Genomic DNA, 13,519 nt, shown 5'->3' with positions numbered 1-13,519 from the left:
CTTCATATACAAAGTCACACCAGGAGACGAGAAATGAAAGCCAGAAGCTGCCATCCCTGCGTCAACATGTGGGCATTATGCAAGTAAAAAGAAGGAAAAGAGGAAACTTCTAAGTGCCAGTAAAAGAACTCTTTGAACAAGGGAGTGGCTGGACCAAAAGTCCAACTAGGTGTGGCTGGTTTGTCAGCCTTGGCTGACCTGTAGTAGCCTGTGATGTCTGACTCAGAAAATGACATAACACACTGTGCTTGTTTGCCCATGATGAATGGGAAAATTTAGCGTGGCTGCAGCCCTAAAGGTTAATGAAGAAAGCTTGTGACAAGATGATTACAGGTTTAATTTAAGAAGGGGTGAGGGACATACAGTATGGGTGGAGCTCATTCCTTATTTGTGGCATGGGGAACACTCAAAGCTGTACACTACACAAGGAAGATACATTAAAGTAAGAGCCATGCCAAAATAGAAATAAGCCTCACTTGTGATAGTTTCTGTTTTATGCTACACAAGGTGTGTTTACATACTGATGTCATGACCAGCAGCACCAGCAATACCTGAAAATGAAACTAACACTCCCACCGCCTGCTGTCGATTGATTCGTCAGCACTGCCAGATGTGTAAGTTAGACTACCACATCATTACGTTCTATATTGTTGTTTTTAATGAAGTATTTTTTTCATATTTTGCCCTGAGTCATCCAAACGCCTGTATTCAAGCTGTAAATTCCTAAAATAAATGTAAAAAAAGTAAACTCGCGCTTGTATGTTAAATCTACGGCCTGTGTACATAATGGTAAATTTTAGGCTTTAAAACTAGTGGGGCTACAGCCTTCTTTCACACACGACTACGGCAGCACTAAACACAAGATAGCGTTGATGGAAATGTGCACCGAAATCTCAGCATTGTCTCAAATGTTGAGACAGTCCTGTAAACATAAGTCAAAAACAGAACACGAATAAGAAGTGGCATGTGTCACATGAAAGCAAGCACATCAAGGGGACGGACTACTTGGTTGGTTGGTTGGGGGTGGGGGGCGGGGGGGTTATATGAGATATTTAACAGGCTGGAGAGAGAGCAGAGAAGGAATGATGGATGGGTACAATAATAATGGAGGAACGGAGCCAGCTATTAGATTGTGGAGGGGGGGCTGGCCGAAACAACAGCTCCCATGTTATTAGTCAAGCACGAGCAACAGCTTGTAAGCAGGGAAGAGACACACACACACACACACACACACACACACACACACACACACACACACACACACACACACACACACACACGCTTGAGTGCATTCAGGATCACTCAACCACTCCGGCTTACGCAGCCAGTTAGGAAGGAGGGGCAGAGAAAGAGATGGGGGACAGAGAGAGGAGAAAGATGGGGAGGATGTCAGAAGCAGACAGATGGAGAGAGGAAGAGCAGGAGAAAGTGAGACTAGAAAAGAGAGGGAGTGTGAAAATGCACGGTCACACTGGTGGGCGGTAAGGTGCGAGGACTCAACAGCTCACCAGCATCAGAGCGAGCCAAATTTCAGCTGCCCTGCATCTATTCAAAGAGAAACTGCCATGGCAACACACAAGCACATCTCTGTGCTGACAGCCCTCACATACACTGTAACAACCTACATTGTTAGTACAGTGTTTGAACATCTGTTTGTAGCCATGACCACAAAGCATACAGTCGATCAGCACTTCATAATATAGTCATTTATGCGCTTGGTGAAAAAGCTGACGTCACTTTGAAGCAGCGAGCACGCACATGGGCAAGTCTCTTCTTATTTGTCTGTGTCACTCTCGCTTACACAGAAACACAGCAACGATGTGTCAGCGTCCCTGCTTCCTTCAGGGCATCGGCCCAAATGTGAAATCCATAGTCTTGTCCATTCCCTCAAGAGATCAGGTTACGTCAAACACTTCCAACTACACACACACACACACACATACACATAGATGAAGGGGCTCAGGTGGTCTGCTGCAGTGGGCTCATACACACCCACACAAACTTTGTAAAACATGATGCAGCACTGCAGCAGCAGACAGCAGAGGCTGACGAGTCGAGAAGTATAAGCCAGACATTAAAAAACAAAAAACAAACAGCCAGTGCTTAAAAAAATAGATGAGACCCATTGATCTGGTAGCATATAAAGAGCTGCAAAGCCACGGCGTAAACACTCTACCGATTTCCTTCTCTTGTTTTCTTTTGGTTGAATTGATGCTCGCTGGTTGGCATTGCATGCAGTCTTATTTTGTGCTTGCTCAGACACAAATATGAACCTGGGGCAAGTCATTTCAATAAAAAAGGGGTGTGTTTGCATCATGAACTCATCAAGAGTAGGAGTTTTTAATGCCACACTATATCCTAGAGGTATTCTTTAAGGCCCTTCCAGCAGAATATAACAATAATTCTTACTTATGTAATTAATTATGGGCCGATTATCCGCCAATGCCAAAATGTCAGCCTTCAAAATGCTCTAAACACTTGGTTTCTGATGCTTCTTCTAGAGTTCTACTATTCAAGTAGAGTGAAAAAACAAAAATGCAAAGCCAGAAATTAGCATTGTGGTGAAGTAAAGGGAAAAAAACCCCCCAAACATATTGCCTGCTGTCTACAACAGACCATTTTTGATGAAAATAGATGCAGATGCCCCCCAAAGAACCCCAGGCTCCAAAATGAAAATGGATATATGCAAAAGCCTCATTTAAGTACTTTTCCATAATTAAATCATCCACTTTAGACAAATGAAATCATTATAGTGCCAATCATTTTTCCTTCTTCATTATCATTTGGTTACTTGGTCAAGCTGAACAGTACGTTTACATCTGCCACCTGTTAGGGAATAATAAAAAAAAAAGCCCACAGTGGGTGCAACAAATTGCACGAACACCACATGCTAAAACACACACAGACACACAAACCAGCCATGTGTGATGCACCCTGCACGAAGGCTGAGAAAAAACTACATATGCATCCCCCGACCCCACTGGCAGCTGGGAATGGCTTCCTCCGTTACTACATTTCCCATGTCTCCCTTGGTCTTTGCTTCTTGGTCTTTGCTTCTGTCCATAACCCCTGCAGCTGGTGTGCGTTTGCCTCTCATGACACAGACCCCTCTTCCTGGCACGCCAGGTCCTGCATTCCTGCTGTGTCATTAACGCGCACACGTTTAAATAATTTTTTTCATTTCAGAGAGGTCTCCGTGGCTGCAGCTTGCATGTCTTTGGGACAAGTCGGAGAGACTGTTTAAAGGACGTTTCTTTTTAAGAACATCCGCCTTCCACGAAGGCGTTGCCAAGACAACTGTGACCCAGAACAATCACTCGTTAACCGTGCCCCCAAAGCACGTGATGGACATGTTGGAAGGAAACTGACAGCTGAGTGTGAACTTTAGAGGCAGCCCCACTCTAAACACAAGACAGTGACACACACTGTGTCACCACTCCCTGACAGACACAAAAGCATCCCTACTTCCTGGAACAGTTTAATTCCAGGGCGAGGACACTTCCTTCTTTAGGCCCCAGGCTGCATCTCTGCAAGGGGCCCTCTTAAATATCCAGCTCTCACATACATTTGTGTCTGGCTCTTTCTCTCTTCATATTTTCCTCCCTTTTTTTGTTTAGACATTTTTTCATTTTTCAAATACATTGACCAGACCTCTCTTTTCACATCTGATTTAAAAAAAAACATGAATAGGAACACTGTATGCAATCCTTTGGACAAATGGAAAACACATTAGGTACTAAATTTGGAAGGGCTTCAGGTAATAGACAGTGCCATGAGTGGATAAAGGGCATTACTGTACAAATAACAGCATCAACAAAGAGGAGATTGTTTCTGTCCTGTGTCCCACTCTAGCAGAAATCATCTGCAATCAACAATAACCCAACCAGACTGGGATCAGAAGATTTGAATTAGCTTGTTTTTGTGAATCACTTCAATAAACAAAAATAATAAAAACCAGTGTGGAAAATAGCAGCCAGCAAGCCGTAATATTTGCAGAGCGGCTTTTCTTTTCTTTTTTTTTCCCCTTACAAAGCTGTTCTTAAACTTCCTGGATCTTGTTGTTTTATTCCAGTTATGGAAAAAAAAAATCAGAGGTGTGAATGTCTGTAGTCATCTGTGCATTTACTAACATCTGTGTGGTTAACACAGTAGCTAAAAATAGATTAGTTTGCATATGTGCAACTTTTCAGAAAATAAGTACAGTACTTGATCTGTGGGGGTGGGAGAGTAAAGTCAACAATCTCAGTGTAAATTAGAGTGGAAACTTTTGAGACCACAGATTGCAAATTCAACACAGATCTGCGACAGTGAGAGAAATAAAAGCTTACTGTGAGGAGCATCTCTTACTACAGACCCCAGCCGCGGCTCGACTCACATGGTTCCACTTAAATCGGGAATTATCTCCTTCGGCGAGGAAGACTCTCCCCTGACAAGATCCTCCGAGGCTTTACTTCTCTTTGATTTGGCTTTGATTTTCAAGGTCCTCTGAATCAAGGCTTTGAGGAGGGGCAAAGCCTCCCTCTGTGCACCCCCACTTGCTCCAGCTTTGTGAAATAAACATGGCCCCACACTGTTAACTTAGAAAAAACTGTAAACCAGTGACACGACAGGCGATATGATGGTTTGAGCACATGGTGCGCCAGACATGCATGTCAGGGGCACTGCAATAAAACAGGCATTTGAAACCACCTTAAATAGAACTTCTCTTTGAGTTTGCTACGCCAACACAAAAAACAACAATCTGCGTGTGTGATGTGTGCAAAGAGGTTTCGCAAAGCTTACTGGCAGCAGCGTCAATAACAGTTTTTCCTTTTTCCTACACTCAAGAGTTTATAACCCACAAAAAGTAGTCACTCTGCTTTACAGGAAGTCTTACCTCTGAAGTGGCTTTTCCTTCTTTCTATTGAGGTTAAAGGTCAGATGACACTGCCACTTCACTCTGGGGCTGTGGAAACAAAGAGAAGAAGAAATTCGATTAGATATGATTTAGTGCCTATTTTGAGTTGCAATGGCAAAATACAATCCCCGCTTTTGGTCACCTCATCGAAAGCTATTAGTCAGTGAAACCCCAAACTTGTGGATCACCTCCTATTGCTCTCACTGCGCTGCAGGAGGATCGAGAGGCATGGCTGCCAGCAGCTGGAGACGAGCAGGGTGATTTCACTGTCACAAGAATGCAGGGGATTAACCGGAGGGTGCTCGAGAGCGAGCGATTTAACCAAGCACAGACTTAAACGCCGCGCGTGGCCAGAGAGACACTTATCATAAAGCTCTGAAAGCAATCAAGTGCGGTTCGCTCTCCATCATAAACTCTCTCCATCATTACGGCGAGATTAACAATGTGACATTTGAGCTGTGGAGTCCGCCTTCATTTTACTACAAAGCATTTCCCGCCAGCACACGCATGAACACACGTGCGCAGCTAAAACCTAATAAGCATGTCTAACCGCCACAGGCTAATCATTTCACAGCGTGAGTCAGAGTAGAAACCTTGTCAAAACTCTTAGGTGTGCACCGACTGTGACTCACCAGTCACCGGCGACAACGCTGACTAGGCTTTAACCATTTCATTCGCAACACCGTTGAGTCACACCAGCCCATTTTTCCCCCTTTTTTAAGATCTAAAAATCAATCTAGATGTTGAATCATAATCTGACAATGAAAAATAATGGTAGTATAAGGTTAGAACATGCTGAGCAAGACAGGAAATATAAATGCTGTATATTGGTGTGCATTACTGTGTGTGTGTGTGTGTGAGAGAGAAAAAGAGAGGCCGGCAGCTGATGTTATGGCTATTCCCGCTGGTCTCAGCTGTTCCTTCATTTTTCTACGCACCAACTGTTGTTGAGCCACAGCATGAGGCCCCTCCCGGGAGCAAAAACAGAAAGAGGAAAAAACCTGGCCTGTGTAACTGTGTGTGTTTTCACAGCAAACAGACTTCATGTAACAAGGGAAGAGTGTTAAAGGGGATGAAAGATCTCATGGGTGCGTTGTGCACATGCACGGCATTACTGACACTTGCATCTTAAAAAGACAAACAAACAATAAAAAACATTACAAATTACAGATCACCCTCCCCCCACCATTTCTGTGTAATTTGCACACAGTCGACATGTGATATCACTCAGTCAACACAGGGCCATTGAACAGGTGCGGCAGTGACACACGGGCCTGTGCAGCTGCAGGGGGGGGGACACACAGTTGTTTCAGTCACAACAGCATGGCGGCTGGTGGGGCAGCTGAAAACAAAGGCAGGCCTGCGTCACATGCACAGACAAACATGACCAAGTTATGATGGAGATGCACTGTATGGAGGAAGAGGAGGGTCTTTCTGATGTGAACAGACAGTGTTGTTGTTGAACCACGCATTTAAACAGATGTTGCTATGAGAGGTATAAAATGGTCAGGTAAGTGTGCCGTTATGGACTCAGTGTATTAAAAAAAGCAAACAAAGAAACCTCCCCAACAAACACTGTCTTCCTTTGACTGGAAACTCAAGTTGTTAACTGGGCACTACAAAAAAACCCAAACAAAAACCCCCACAACTGTCCCAAAAAGGTGCTCTGTGCCTCGCTGTCAACAACATCAGCAGATTTTTTTTTTCCTTTCATTATTTTTTAATGTGCTTTACTTTGGTGCCCCATTCAACACCAGACTGAGGGGAAACACAGAGTCCAGTGTAGTGGACACAGGTGTGTCCTTGTCCACCCACACTTCCCCAATTAGCAGCACTCCTCTGGGGCGGCTCATTTCCTATCGGGCCAGGAAGTGGGAAGAAGGGCAGTGCAGTCGGAGAGCATGGAGTGATGATGTCACAGCAGGAAATAAAGACTCAGATTGTTGTAGGTGAAATGAGCAAGCGGGCGAATGAGTTAGAGGGCAGGGATAAATGCATGACACATGTGCACTACGCTTCATGGTAACTATATCAAAGCCACAATCTGTGACTCCAGCATGAGCAACAATCTGACTCTGACATGCAAACTTTGACACACAAAGACAGCTGAAGCAGACTGTTCAAAGTTTTGGTGGACTACGTGCAAACTTGTGTCATATTTAAACAGCCGAATGGTGTTGACAAAACAACACCACTACATTCAAAGCAGCACGCTATCCAGTGTAAAAACATTAACTTTAACATAAGATTAATACATTGCATTGGTATCCAGAATTTGCTGCGTGTCTCACTAGTCAGGCCCCATCTGCTCTGGTTGTAGTGGTATATAATCACACGCTGACCTATCAACTCACCTAACCTCAGCTTCACAAACAAAATGTCAAGGTGACACAATACAAACTAGAGATTACTTGTTTTTGTTTTTTTTTTGTTTTTTTTAAAGCATTAGACTCATTCGTGTGGGTTGGATGACAAGCTATTTTCTGGAAAATTTATTTACTGTATAAAATTTAACTGTTGCAGAATAGATACACACCTTCATCTGATCTCAAAGGACCCCGAGCGTTCTTGTGAGGGCAGATGATCAATCAATCAGCTGCCTTCATGGTTTGATCCAGTGCCGATTCTCACCGGTAAGGCATTAGTAATGGTATAACTGCATTGCATTGATCAAGTCAAGTGCAATTCTGAGAAGTAGCTGCTTTCCTTCTTGCACAGAGGCCAGCATGACCTCCTAAAAATTACAACTTTTATGTCAGCCGAGGCTGGGAAAGAAAAAAAACCCCAAAAACCTCAAATTACCTTCTTACTACCTTCAAAACTCTATTCATATCACCCTTTTACTCTCAGTACAGGGCGCTGGGAAGACTGCTTTCTAATATTAAAATACTACCCATGTGGGTCCCTAATTTTACTTTTTCTATTTAAACAGCTAAATCCTTATTCAAATTACGGCACCAAGACTCTACTGAAGCTAGAAACACAACCTGCCCTGCTTAGCAGCTTTTCCCAGTGGTTACTATCACTCACAGGCTTCTTTAGCAATACCCACTCGCACACGGCCAAGTCTGGTTGCAATTACAAGGAGCTGATCTCCTCTCCTCTGTGGGATTCTCCACGGCCCATGCAGTGAGCACTGGGCTCTGGAAAAACCACACATGGTGGGAATTATGGAATAACGCTGCGTCAGGAATGTTCCCACGATGGCCACTGGGATCTGATGGAGGTCCCACCGGCTGGCTAGCTGCCGACAGGGTTTATTGGCAAATGTAATGTAACACTCACACACATACAGAATTACATGATGAAATGCCTCTTGTGTTAGCGCACAGCTGGATCAAAATGTCTCTTTGTTTCAAAACGTTTTTGCACACTTGTCATTTAAGTGCAAACAAATCCGTGTGTCGAGCTCTCAGACTTCATCATTAGCACAGCTTGATCACAGCTGATCAGCTTAAAGCCTGAAATCTCACTTCTTATTTACACCATTTCATCTGAATAATCTCTTGATGGGGATGACCAAAAAGCAGTGAGGGGTGAAGCTGACAAATCAAACATGACAGTGACCCTCCCTGTCACCCCAAAGGCATGTTGCGGTGACAATCTCAGGGGCAGCTCTCGACTCATACACCGAGTATGGTTGACTGTGTGACACGTGGGTCAAAATAATCAGGACTCTCTAGAGAGTGAAGATCAACGGAGCAGAGAGAGATTAGCAAGCTACTCAGCCACGAACTTAACCCAGAGATGCAGTCAATAGGCGCTTGCGCTCCCTTGCTGAGCTGCCGGGGTATTAGTGAATGAGATTTGCCAAGAGGCAGTCACACAAGCACCCACACACACACACACACACACACGTTATTTTGTGAGATTAAGCCTGTAGGTTTGACTAACCGTCCGGGGATTCTCTCAGAAAAATGTGTCAATCCACTTTTACCGCACAGAGCACGGCTGTTTTCACTCACTGCGCTGTAGGTCACTGCAGTTACTAACTGAAACTCTAGATTCCTTCAGTGTCCTACATGAACCCTGATGTTAACACACGCACAAAAAAAAAAAAAAAAAAAGGAGGAAAAAATGGAACAGCCTGCCAAGATCAGTCGGTACAGTAATGCAGAAACTGAAGCCAAGCGTTGTGAAAAAGTGACTTCCAGACATTGGCAAAGGACGCGAGGATAGGAAGACTGACCTCAGTGTTTCCAGGCTGTCGTATTTCATATGACATCAGCTCCACTGATATTTTATAGGTTCTCATGAACCCCTCTCATCTGTCTTCATCCTCCATATGCTACTTCTCTCCTTCAACTCTCTTCCTCACAGGTGTTTCTTTGACTTCCCAAAGTCTTTTTGGCAGCCTGTATAATTGTGAAGTAAGTGTCACGGGGATGTGTGGTGAGCCCTGTGGCAATGAGACAAGGACAGGCTGCTTTCCAGTCCTTTTGTAAGTACCACTTGCAGAGAGTAGTTACTTACTAAAAAGACATGAGCTGGGGTAACTTTCATGATTACGGAGGAGGGTGTAGCTACAACATCTGAGAAGGGAAAGTAGGCTACAGTGCATATTTAATGGTAAAGCAGGACTTTTAAGCCCCAGTTTTTGCTGCGCTGCTTGTTTGCTGCTTGAACAGAAACACTTGAAAGAGTTGGAGCATTTCAATAATGTAGGGGTGCATCTGTTTCTGCTTTTACTGTATGCAATGTAAACAATATCCTTACTTAATATAAACTAGTGGGTTCCACTTAACTAATGCCTATGTGAACATTTTGCCCACAAACTGAGCAGCTTAGCTGTAAATACATGTTTCATTTAATAACTTTTGCCTGACTGTACAGAACTCTTCTGCAAGAGCAGAGACTTGTGAGTCTATTAATGTTTAACTTTAAATTTATAATTTAGTAGTGCTGTAATCATGATGTTATTTATGTTGTGTTTAGACTTTGATTTCTCAGGATTTGTACTGCGGTTTTAGTGTTTGTGAGAGTTCAGCTTAGCAACAGGCCACCAAATGTTCACAATTATTATAAACCCATTGTTCTTGTACTCGTGCGGTGTATGGGTCACAGGAACAGAAGAAAACCTGAGTTTATGGTCTCTTAAAACCAAATGTAAATATTGCAAAACTTTCTAAAAACTAATTAAGCTATTCATAGTGATACTTTCCAAGTCTATGCAACCACTTTGTCAGGTAAACCTGTTCAACTGCTTGTTAATGCAAATAGATAATTGGCCAATCACATGGTAGCAGCTGAATGCATTTAGGCATGTGGACATGGTGACGATGCCCTGCTGAAGTTAAAACTCTGCAACAGAATGAGGAAGAAAGTTAATTTAACTGGGTTTGACCATAGCAGTTGATGCCAGACAGACTAGTCTGAATGTTTCATAAACTGAAAACAAATACCCAGTGAGTGCCAGTTCTCTGGCTGAAAATTTATGTCACTTGCTATAATCAAGTTAAGCAGAAGCGCGTCTAAACTCACAACGTGTTCAGCTTTGAAGCAGATGGGCTAAAGCAACAGAAGAGCACACTGGGTGCCACTCTTGTCAGCTAAGAGCAGGAAACTGAGGCTACAGTTTACACAGGCTCACCAAAACTGGACAATGAAATAAAACGTAGCCTGGTTGAATGAGTTGATTTCTACAGAGACACTCAGACGATAGGGTCAGAATTTGGCATAAACAACGGATCCATCCTGGCTTGTATCAACAGTTCAGGCTGAAGGTGACAGTATATTGGTGTAGGGGATATTTTTTCACACATTTTGGGGCCCTGTAGCAGCTGAGGATCATTTAAGCATCATAACCTACCTGAGTGCTGCTGCTGACCAAGTCCATCCCTTTATTACCACAGTGCATTCATCTTCTTACAGCTGCTTCTAGCAGGATAACACGCGATGTCACAAAGCTCAGAAACTATTTTACTTGCTCATCTGATATCTACATGCAGTTTTTTTTATTGCTATCAACTCTATTCTGATTTTCTGTTACATTTTAATGTTATTATTCCTAAATTATTATTTTAATTCTACAGCACTTTGTGAGTACATGTGTGTGAAACGTGGTCTATAAATAAACTTCAATTCAATTAAGATATTTAAGTGATTCAGGGCTGTATTTAAATAAAGTTAAATGTTATTTGATGCATGCCCCTGGTAAATGCAAAGTACGTTCTTTTATACTAAAACATCATTAAGCAACAAGGTCTCAACTGTCCGCCTCTCTGTCTCCCTTGGGTGTGCGGTGTTGCTGTTATTTAATAATTTTGAGGCAACGAGTTTGCATTTTCTTTTAATATGAAATCAACTTATCAGATTTTAACAGTGTGTGTTTGGAGCAGAATACTATTTGGAGCTCAAGTGGATGACAAATTAAATCACGTGCATGCCTGAGTTTGGAATATATTTTCTATTTGCAGCAAGATTTTGTTTTTTTCCCAATGCTTCAGACATACCACAACTGCCACTGTAACCATACACACAAATCTGACACTCCATCACAATGCAAAGCCATCCTTTACCTCCCAAAGGAGACTCCAAGAAAGAACACTGTATCTGCTGTAACTACATCCTTGGTTTTCTCTGACAGTCTTATAATGCCAATATTGTTAGTGTTTTCAAAGTGGTAAATAAACCCAGATCCTCAGTGGATTTCCCTGGTATGTAACCCGGAGGTCGATGGTTAGAAAGCAACTGTACAAGCAGGCGTGCGCTCCTCCAAACAGAGGCAATCTAAACATTTCAGGCCCAAAAGGAAGGCATTTCACAGCTGGGTGAAGGGACACAGTGCAGATGAAATTTGTTTGCATTTGCGTGCGATGCTTCAAACCTCTCAAACCACATCTATGCTGAACAGTTATCAGCTAGAATGCAAACAAACACATCAAGCCTGCATGCACGTGACCACGAGGACACGCACGCTGCTGTCACGGCTTCATGAGAACCAAGTGAACTCTGATCAGACGGGGAGCAGAGAGGAAACACTGAATGGCTCTGCTGATGTTTATCCCAGGCTAGAAATCATGCTTCTAAAAGATATTTGACTGTTTAATTTAATTCACTTGCAAAATTGTGAATTGCTTTCACATGCACCGAGTAGGAAATAAATCCACCTTCTCCTTCCATATGTAATTTTTAGGGCAGACAGATCATACGTCACTCCAAGTCTGCACTTTGCACAGTATTCATACTACTCCCGCTCGTCTGAAGCATTTTTTGTTGTCTTCTTGTCTAAGAGGCATTATGAACTTCTAAAGGCTGTCCATCCACACAGACCAGCCATCTCATCCATCAAACAGTCCCGTGACTGTTGTGGCCTTTGGAATCACCCTACGATACGATATTATCACACTACTTCACTCCCGATACAATATATTTGTGACAGCATTTTGCAGAGAGTATTGCAGTAAGATATATTGTGACTTATCTTTTTTAAATTGCAAGATATGTGCTCAAAGTTAAACTTTGTCAATATCTGTTTTAATCAATAAGATGAATTTCTCTCACTAAAACCTGCCATAAATGTTGCCATAAGATGGATCTGATATCAGTCTGTCGTTGAATTGTGTCAAGTTGGCAATTACAAGCAATTTGTTTCTGATAATACAGCAATACACGTGTCCAACACCCTCAAGCTCTGGGCAACCATTTAATCACCACAAGTTGCAATCGGTTGCAGAATGTGAAAAATATCAAACAAGCTCCACCCCAAATACCCCCCCCCCCCCATTACACAATGCAACGTAAAGTTAACAAAGCAGTGAAATAAACCATCTGCAGTACAGTTAAGAGGGGAGGCGGGGTCGCCACCAGCCACCCAGCTGTGAGAATCAGCCACCTGCCATTGTCAAAGTCATAGTGATTAATAGCTGCATAAGCTGCTTAAACAAATTGTACAGTAAAAGAGGCAACAACAAAGAGACAATTAATGACTGAAGGATACAAAAGGCTAAACACGTATCATAGCAGAGCAGATGAAATATCGGAAATAGGTCAGGAAAGAGGCTCTGTGACCATAAAGACTAAGTAGTTATATAGACTAACCAGAGTAGCATGGTCTCAGTGACTTGCCCTTTGAAACAACAAAAGTTGGCAAGCATCTGCCCGCTTATCGAATAATGCAATGCAATCTTTTTTTTAACAATCCCAGGAAACTTACCCTTTTTGCCCACTTGGCTATAAATAACAATGGTTTCAAAAATCTAAAATCTGCCATATAGATTAAAAAACATTTGAGAAAAAAGATCTGATGCAGGATTTACAACAAACTCGTCAACATCACACGCTGACATGCTTTGGCCTCAGGAACAGCCACAGTCTTGCCAAACACATCGAGAGTTACAAAGCAAAACACATCATGACTTACTGAAGCCCCCTCCCCCTTCAATAAGTGAAGGGGTCCAAGTGTTTCCCGAGAAAAGGCATCGTCAGTTCAAATACAAAGTTCGGTTTAGATAAATCAAGCTGCTGCTTCCTTGACTTGTGATTGATGGAATATAGCGTGAGCTTCAGCGCCTCAGAGTGCGCTTTTCCTTTAAGAGCTGAAATCCCACCAGAACTGACCCGTACTAAAAATGCATACTCGTGATACTGCACTCATCCATTAGCACAGATAAGACCCAACAT

General features: G+C 42.8%; 1 protein-coding gene across 3 annotated transcripts in view; it reads right to left on the bottom strand.

Annotated features, from left to right (window-relative positions):
* The window catches only part of raph1b (Ras association (RalGDS/AF-6) and pleckstrin homology domains 1b), a 41,325-nt gene that overhangs the window by 24,067 nt on the left and 3,739 nt on the right, over positions 1–13,519 (bottom strand). For all 3 annotated transcript variants that reach the window (XM_085398757.1, XM_085398759.1, XM_085398758.1), the window contains exon 2: positions 4,877–4,945. The gene's annotated coding sequence lies outside the window, so the exon portion shown is untranslated. The remainder of the gene's footprint in view (positions 1–4,876; positions 4,946–13,519) is intronic.

This window comes from Rhamphochromis longiceps, linkage group LG23 (assembly GCF_057381845.1).
Source record: "Rhamphochromis longiceps isolate RC_006_pf linkage group LG23, R_longiceps_female_GT1.1, whole genome shotgun sequence".
Classification (NCBI taxonomy): Eukaryota; Metazoa; Chordata; class Actinopteri; order Cichliformes; family Cichlidae; genus Rhamphochromis; species Rhamphochromis longiceps.
Note: the sequence above shows the minus strand (reverse complement) of the source record. Positions and strands in the feature narration are given on the sequence as shown.